This window comes from Piliocolobus tephrosceles, chromosome X (assembly GCF_002776525.5).
Source record: "Piliocolobus tephrosceles isolate RC106 chromosome X, ASM277652v3, whole genome shotgun sequence".
Classification (NCBI taxonomy): domain Eukaryota; kingdom Metazoa; phylum Chordata; class Mammalia; order Primates; family Cercopithecidae; genus Piliocolobus; species Piliocolobus tephrosceles.
In genome coordinates, this window is record NC_045455.1 from 17,608,804 (window position 1) to 17,616,451 (window position 7,648).

At 38.0% G+C, this 7,648-nt stretch overlaps 1 protein-coding gene across 1 annotated transcript in view; it reads left to right on the plus strand.

Annotated features, from left to right (window-relative positions):
- Window positions 1–7,648, plus strand: part of UGGT2 (UDP-glucose glycoprotein glucosyltransferase 2) — a 586,709-nt gene that overhangs the window by 65,958 nt on the left and 513,103 nt on the right. The gene's annotated exons all lie outside the window — the stretch shown is intronic.

Consider the following 7,648-nt stretch of genomic DNA (forward strand, 5'->3'; position numbering starts at 1 on the left):
AGTGAGCTGTCAACAAATGTCAGCTGTTTTGATGATGACAACTACAGTGATGAAAAAGATGAAGAAAAAGATGCATAGTTCATTGGAGAACAGGTATTAGGAACCACAACACATCATTCCTACCTGGGACATTCTTGGCTTCATTGACCACCTTACAAATTCCTGTGTATCCTTCAAAACGGATTTGTGGTATTGGTCCGTTCTATGATGTTCCTAATTGCTCTTACCATTCTTCATGCAGAATGGATTGTTTTCTGACACACAAAGGAGTGGGTTTGGGAGCAGAGGCTTAATATGCAAAAGAAAGAAAGGAGAACAGCTCTCTCTCTCTTGTGAGAGAGAGGGGCACCTGAATGGGAATTCAGACTGGCTACAGAGTGCACTGGATTTTACAAACAGGCTTGAGGAGGCGGTGTCTGATTTACATAGGGCCCACAAATTGGTTGGACCAGGTGTGATGTTTTACATAATATACAGGGAAGGCTGACCACTCCACCCTATTCTGCAAATAGACTTTCCACTTGGCTGCTGCCATGTTGTCTGCTTCTCGCTGTACATGTGGGCTGGAAAGAAGGGAAGATGGAGCTGCTGTTCTGAACATGCCGGGTCCCAGGTAGCCTTTTCCTGCTAGGACAGTGCCATCATTTACCTATGTAAGCTTCTAGCTTTTCTGCCTATGTCTACAGCTCGATTTTACAGGCTGTTCTTTGTTAGAAAATAAAATGATTTGGGGGCTGCTTTTCATTAAAAGGAAAACCTTGCCGAGGACTCACTATCTGCCTAAATAATTTCTTCCTAACTGCTATATCAGAACCATGCTGACAACCTGACTATGCCAGCTTACTCAGGGCCACTATGGCCACTGCTGCCATCACCTTTTCTACCTGTCAACCATTTGGAATTGGCAGTGAAAGAGTTTTGAAATGAGCTTTGACTGCAGAGCAAGAAATCTTGAACTTAGTAAGCTGAGTAATCATGACACTGCAGATAGTCTTCTTGATCACCTACTTCTTTCAGAGAACACTGGTAAGAGAAAGACCAGGATGATAATGCCTTTCATTTAACTTATCTAGGGTAAATGGGTATTTGGACTAGCAGTCCATGTTACCCACTAGCTCGTGGAATGTGGGAGAAGTAATTAAACAAACTGGAGTTCCAACCTTGGGGAAGAGGGGGGTTGTGATGGAAGGTAAAAAAAATCTTGGACTGTTCATTGCAATTGCACTGCGCATGGATTGGACACGAGAAAGCCGTGAAAGTGTGTTACTGTTACAGCATCTCATGCATACAAACCAAAAAGTACATTTCCTGCAAAACATGTAAACAAAATGTTCATCGAAAAAAGAAAAAACTAATAATGCTCTTCTTTTTTTTCTCATGCTGCAGTTTATTTAAATGCCAGGTCAATTGCTCCAGTGTAAATTACACTTTTAAGGATTTACTTAAGAAATTTGAAGGATTTTCCTCTGGGTCTGGGACTAAACTAAAACAAAAGTGTCTTAAGCATAATTGTTCTCACTCCTGAGGTTCTGCAGAGCTCCTGTCTTTGCTTAAGGAGATAAAAAGGATATGACCTTCAAGCAGAGGAGATAAGAAACACTTAAAAAAAGAATCCTGGCCCCAAATATAAAAGGAAACAGGAATAATCTTTTTGAGATGGAGTCTTGCTCTGTCACCCAGGCTGGAGTGCAGTGGCGTGATCTTGGCTCACTGCAGCCTCTGCCTCCCGAGTTCCAGCAATTCTCCTGCCTGGGATTTTAGCTGGGATTACAGGTGCATGCCACCACACCCAGCTAATTTTTGTATTTTTAGTAGAGACGGGGTTTCACTATGTTGTCCAGGCTGGTCAAGAACTCCTGACCTCAGGTAATCTGCCCGCCTTGGCCTCCCAAGAATCTTAATTCCAAAGCGACACCCAGCTCTGAAGAGCACACACTATGGATGCCGGGCTGCTCCATCTTCCCACTAGAGGGCGCCAAGGCTTTAGTTAAAAACCAAGCCAAACCCAAACCATCTCCTTAGATCAGTTGTTTGTTTTAATTTCAGTAGGTTTTTTGGGAACAGATGGTGTTTAGTTACATCAATAAGTTATTTACTGGTGATTTCTGAGATTTTGGTGCACCCATCACCTGAACAGTGTACCCTGTACCCAATGTGTAGTCTTTGATCCCTTGCCACCCCCCACCCTTTCCCCCGAGTCCCCAAAGTCCAATGTATCATTCTGATGCCGTTGCATCCTCATTGCTTAGCTCCCACATATAAGTGAGAACATATGTTTGGTTTTCCATTCCTGAGTTACTTCACTTAGAATAACAGTCTTCAATTCCATTCAGGTTGTGCAAATAACATTATTTCATTCCTTTTTATGGTTGAGTAGTATTCCTATTCTGTGGTATATATAGGGCATATTGACTGATTCCATATTTTTGCAGTTGCATATTGTTCTGCTATAAACATGTGTGTGCAAGTATCTTTTTCATGTAATGGCTTTTTTTTCCCCCTCTGGGCAGATACCTAGTAGTGGGATTGCTGGATCAAATGGTAGATCTGCTTTTAGGATCTCCACGCTGTTTTCCATAGTAGTTGTACTAGTTTACATTCTCACCAACTTTGGAAAAGTGTTCCCTTTTCACTTCATCTGTGCCAACATCTATTATATTTTCATTTTTTAAAAATTATGCCCATTCTTGTAGGAGTTAGGTGGTATTGCATTGTGGTTTTGATTTGCATTTCTGTGATCATTAGTGATGTTGAGCATTTTTCCAAATGCTTCTTGGCCATTTGTAGATCTTTTGAGAATTGTCTAATTCATGTCCTTAGCCAACTTTTTGATGGGATTTTTTTTTCTTGCTGATTTGAGTTCTTTATAGATTCTGGATATTAGTCCGTTTTCGGATGTGTAGATTGTGAAGATTTTCTCCCACTCTGGGCTGTCTGCGAATTCTGCTGTGCTTTTTTAATTTAAGGTCTTTAAATATATAATAACAACCTTTCCTTACTCATAATAAGAAAAATACAGATCAGAATTAAACTGAGAGAGATTCATTTCAGAAAGGTGGCAGGGCATTCTGTGAGCAAGTCGGTTTTTTTGTTTTGTTTTTTTTGCATAAGAGACCAGGGGAAATGAGAATATGTATTTACCTATTGTAGTTTTTGCATGAAGAAATACTAGAGGATGAAAAAGAAACTTTGGGGGAAAATTTTTGCCTATAAGAGTCAGGGATGAAACAGGCAAAGGGTGCCGGGATTGGCATAATTCTTCTGGTGTAGCTTTTTATAGTTTTTGACTTGGGACTCAGGCAAAGATTATTAAAAAAATATGACTGTGCTCAAGTTGTATAACTGAATTGGTGTTTGGTTTTATTTAGGAGACAACTGCTTTAACTCCAGAGTACAGCAAATTTCCTTTGGAAGTTCATAATTGTTGTTAATTTGCTGTGAGTGGCCATAATCTGCTTTTGGTGATTTTAAATTGTCAACCCAACATATGTCTTTGCTGTTTACTGCAAGAACTGTTAAACTGTAGGCCATGACATTTTTTATTTGCTTCAAAATAAAATGAGGATTTGATCAGGTGGTCAAGTAACTTTTTTTGATTCGGCGGAGTGGAACAAATAATTTCAATTACACAATTGGTTAATGAACCAAATGCAGATACTTGAATTAACTAAAATGCAGATATTAAAATAAAGGATTGCACCATATCCAAATAAAAGTTCATGTTGCTTCTAATTATTTCTAACTACTTTGTGTGAAAACTTTACAGAGTTCTGGAGACATTACCTAGATGAGAACATCACCTCCAAAACTACATCTGTAAATCATATTTTTAGAGTCTTATTCTGTGTTATTCCTTATTCTAAAAATTACAGCCTTTCTATTAAGATTTTTATCTGATTTGACTTCAAATTTTAATTGTAAAGAATGAAACTAGAGCCCCATCTCACACCATTTACAAAAATCAAATTAATAGGGGTCAAAGACTTAAATGTGAGACCTGAAGCTATGAAACTACTAGAAGAAAACATTGGGGAAAGGCTTTAGGACATTGGTCTGTGCAGAGATTTCTTGAGTAAGACCTGAAAAGCACAGGCAACCAAAGCAGTTTGGACAAATGGGATCATATCAAGATAAAAATGTTCTGTACAGAGAAGGACGCAGTCAACAAAGTGAAGAGAAAATCTACAGAATGGGACAGAGTATTTTCAGATTATGCAGTAGTCAAGGGATTAATAACCAGAATATATAAGGAGCTCAAACAATAACCAGAATATATAAGGAGTTCAAACAGTATTTTAAAATGAATAATTTTAAAATAGGCAAAAAATTTGAATAGACATTTCTCAAAAGAAGGCATACAAATGGCCAACAGTGATGCTCAACATCACTAATCATCAGGGAAATGCAAATCAAAACCACAATGAGATAGTGTCTCACCCCTTAAAATGGCTTTTATCTTTTTCGTAGGTTTGCTCTTTTTTAAATTAAAATTTTAATTTTACTTTAAGTTCTGGGATACGTGTGCAGAACATGCAGGTTTGTTACATAGGTATTTGTGTGCCATGGTAGTTTGCTGCCCCTATCAACCCGTCATCTAGGTTTTGAGCCCTGCATTCATTAGGTATTTGTCCTAATGCTCTCTCTCCCCTTGCCCCCCACCCCCTGACAGGCCACACATGTCCATGTGTTCTCATTGTTCAACTCCCACTTTTAAGTGAGAACATGTGGTGGTTCGCTTTCTGTTCCTATGTTAGTTTGCTGAGAATGATGACTTCTAGCTTCATCCATGTCCCTGCAAAGGACGTGAACTTACTCTTTTCTATGACTGTATGGTATTCCATGGTGTACATGTGTCACATTTGCTTCATCCAGTCTATCATTGATGAGCATTTGGGTTGGTTCCAAGTCTTTGCTGTTGTAAATAGTGCTGCAGTAAACATATGTGTGCATGTGTCTTTATAGTAGAATGATTTATAATCCTTTGAGTATATACCCAGTAATGGGATTGCTGGGTCAAATGGTATTTCTGGTTCTAGATTCTTTAGGAATCAACACTGTCTTCTACAATGGTTGAACTAATTTAAACTCCCATCAACAGTGTAAAAGTGTTCCTATTTCTCCACATCCTCTCCAGCATCTGTTGCTTCCTGACTTTTTAATGATCACTATTCTAACTGATGCGAGATGATATCTCATTGTGGTTTTGATTTTCATTTCTCTAGTGTTGATGAGCTTTTTTTCATATGTTTGTTGGCTGCATAGAAGTCTTCTTTTGAGAAGTGTCTTCATTTCCTTCGCTCAATTTCTGATGGGGTTGTTTTTTCTTGTAAATTTGTTTAAGTTCCTTGTAGATTCTGGATCTTAGACCTTTGTCAGATGGGTAGATTGCAAAGATTTTCTCCCATTCTGTAGGTTGCCTGTTGACTCTGATGATAGTTTCTTTTGCTGTGCAGAAGCTCTGTAGTTTGATTAGATTCCATTTGTCAATTTTGGCTTTTGTTGGAATTGCTTTTTGGTATTTTAGTCATGAAGTCTTTGCCCATGCCTATGTCCTGAGTGGTATTGCCTAGGTTTTCTTCTAGGGTTTTTATGGTTTTAGGTTTTACATTTAAGTCTTTAATCCATCTTGAGTTAATTTTTGTGTAAGGTGTAAGGAAGGGGCCCAGTTTCTGTTTTTTGTATATGACTAGCCAGTTTTCCCAGCACCATTTATTAAATAGGGAATCCTTTCCCCATTGCTGGTTTTCATCAGGTTTGTCGAAGATGAGATGGTTGTAGATGTGTGGTGTTGTTTCTGAGGCCTCTGTTCTCTTCTTTTGATCTATATATCTATTTTGGTGCCAGTACCATGTGTTTTAGTTACTGTAGCCTTGTAGCATAGTTTGAAGTCAGCGTGATGCCTCCAGCTATGTTTTTTTTTTTTTTTTTGGCTTAGGATTGTGTTGGCTATATGGGCTCTTTTCTGGTTCCATATGAAATTTTAAGTCGTTTTTTTCTAGTTCTGTGAAGAAAGCTGATGGTAGCTTGATGGGAATAGCATTGAATCCATAAATTACTTTGGACAGTATAGAAAATGGCTTTTATCTAAAGCATAAAAAATAACAGATTCTGGCAAGGATACAGAGAAAGGGGAACCCTTGGACACTGTTGGTGGGAATGTAAATTAATAAAGCCACAATGGAAAACAGTAGCGAGGTTCGCAAAAAAATGAAAAATAGAATTACCATATGATCCAGGAATCCCACTGCTGGATATATACCCAAAAGTGAGGAAATTAGTATATCAAAGAGATATCTGCACTGCCATGTTTATTAAAGCACTATTCACAATAGCTAAAATACGGAATCAATGTAGGTGTCCGTTAATGGATGGGTGGATAAAGGAAATTTGGTACATGGACACAGTGGAATATTATTTTGTCATAAAAAATAAATCCTGTCACCTGCAGCAACAATAGAGGACATTATGTTAAGTGAAATAAACCATACACAGAAAGACATATACTCCAAGTTATTACTCATATGTGAGAGTTAAAAACACTGATCTTATGATGGTAGAGAGTAGAATGATGGTTATTGGAGGCTGGAGAAGATAAGGAGGGGTTGGTTAGTGGGTACAAAAATACAGTCAGGAATAAGATCTATTCATTAGCATAATAGAATGATTATATTAATTTATTGGATACTTTAACTGGAAGAGTGGATTTGGAATGTCCCCCACATTAAGAAATGGTAAATATTTGAGATGATGGATATCCCAGTTACCCTGATATGATCATTACACATTATATGCTTCTATCAAAATATCACAAGATCTCCTTAAATATGTACAACTATTATGTACCCATAAAAATTAAAAATAAAATTTTTAAGAAAAATTTAAATTTCAGAGTGCATATCATTTAACCTTAGGAACACCCAAACATGTTTATAAACCATTTTACCATTGTAAATTTCAACCAGTCTTCTGAGATCCAATCATTTGGAATTTCTTTAGCTTCAGGTAATAGCTCAGCTCCATTGGTTATTAAAGAGACATGTAAGAATAAATGGGTTCCGTCTTCTTTTTTTTTTTTTTTTTATTTTTATTATACTTTAAGTTCTAGGGTACATGTGCATAACATGCAGGTTTGTTACATATGTATATCTGTGCCATGTTGGTGTGCTGCACCCATCAACTCGTCAGCACCCATCAATTCATCATTTATATCAGGTATAACTCCCCAATGCATTCCCTCCCCCCTCCCCCCTCCCCATGATAGGCCCCAGTGTGTGATGTTCCCCTTCCCGAGTCCAAGTGAGCTCATTGTTCAGTTCCCACCTATGAGTGAGAACATGCGGTGTTTGGTTTTCTCTTCTTGTGATAGTTTGCTAAGAATGATGGTTTCCAGCTGCATCCATGTCCCTACAAAGGACGCAAACTCATCCTTTTTTATGGCTGCATAGTATTCCATGGTGTATATGTGCCACATTTTCTTAATCCAGTCTGTCACTGATGGACATTTGGGTTGATTCCAAGTCTTTGCTATTGTGAATAGTGCCGCAATAAACATACGTGTGCATGTGTCTTTGTAGTAGAATAATTTATAATCCTTTGGGTATATACCCAGTAGTGGGATGGCTGGGTCATATGGTACATCTAGTTCTAG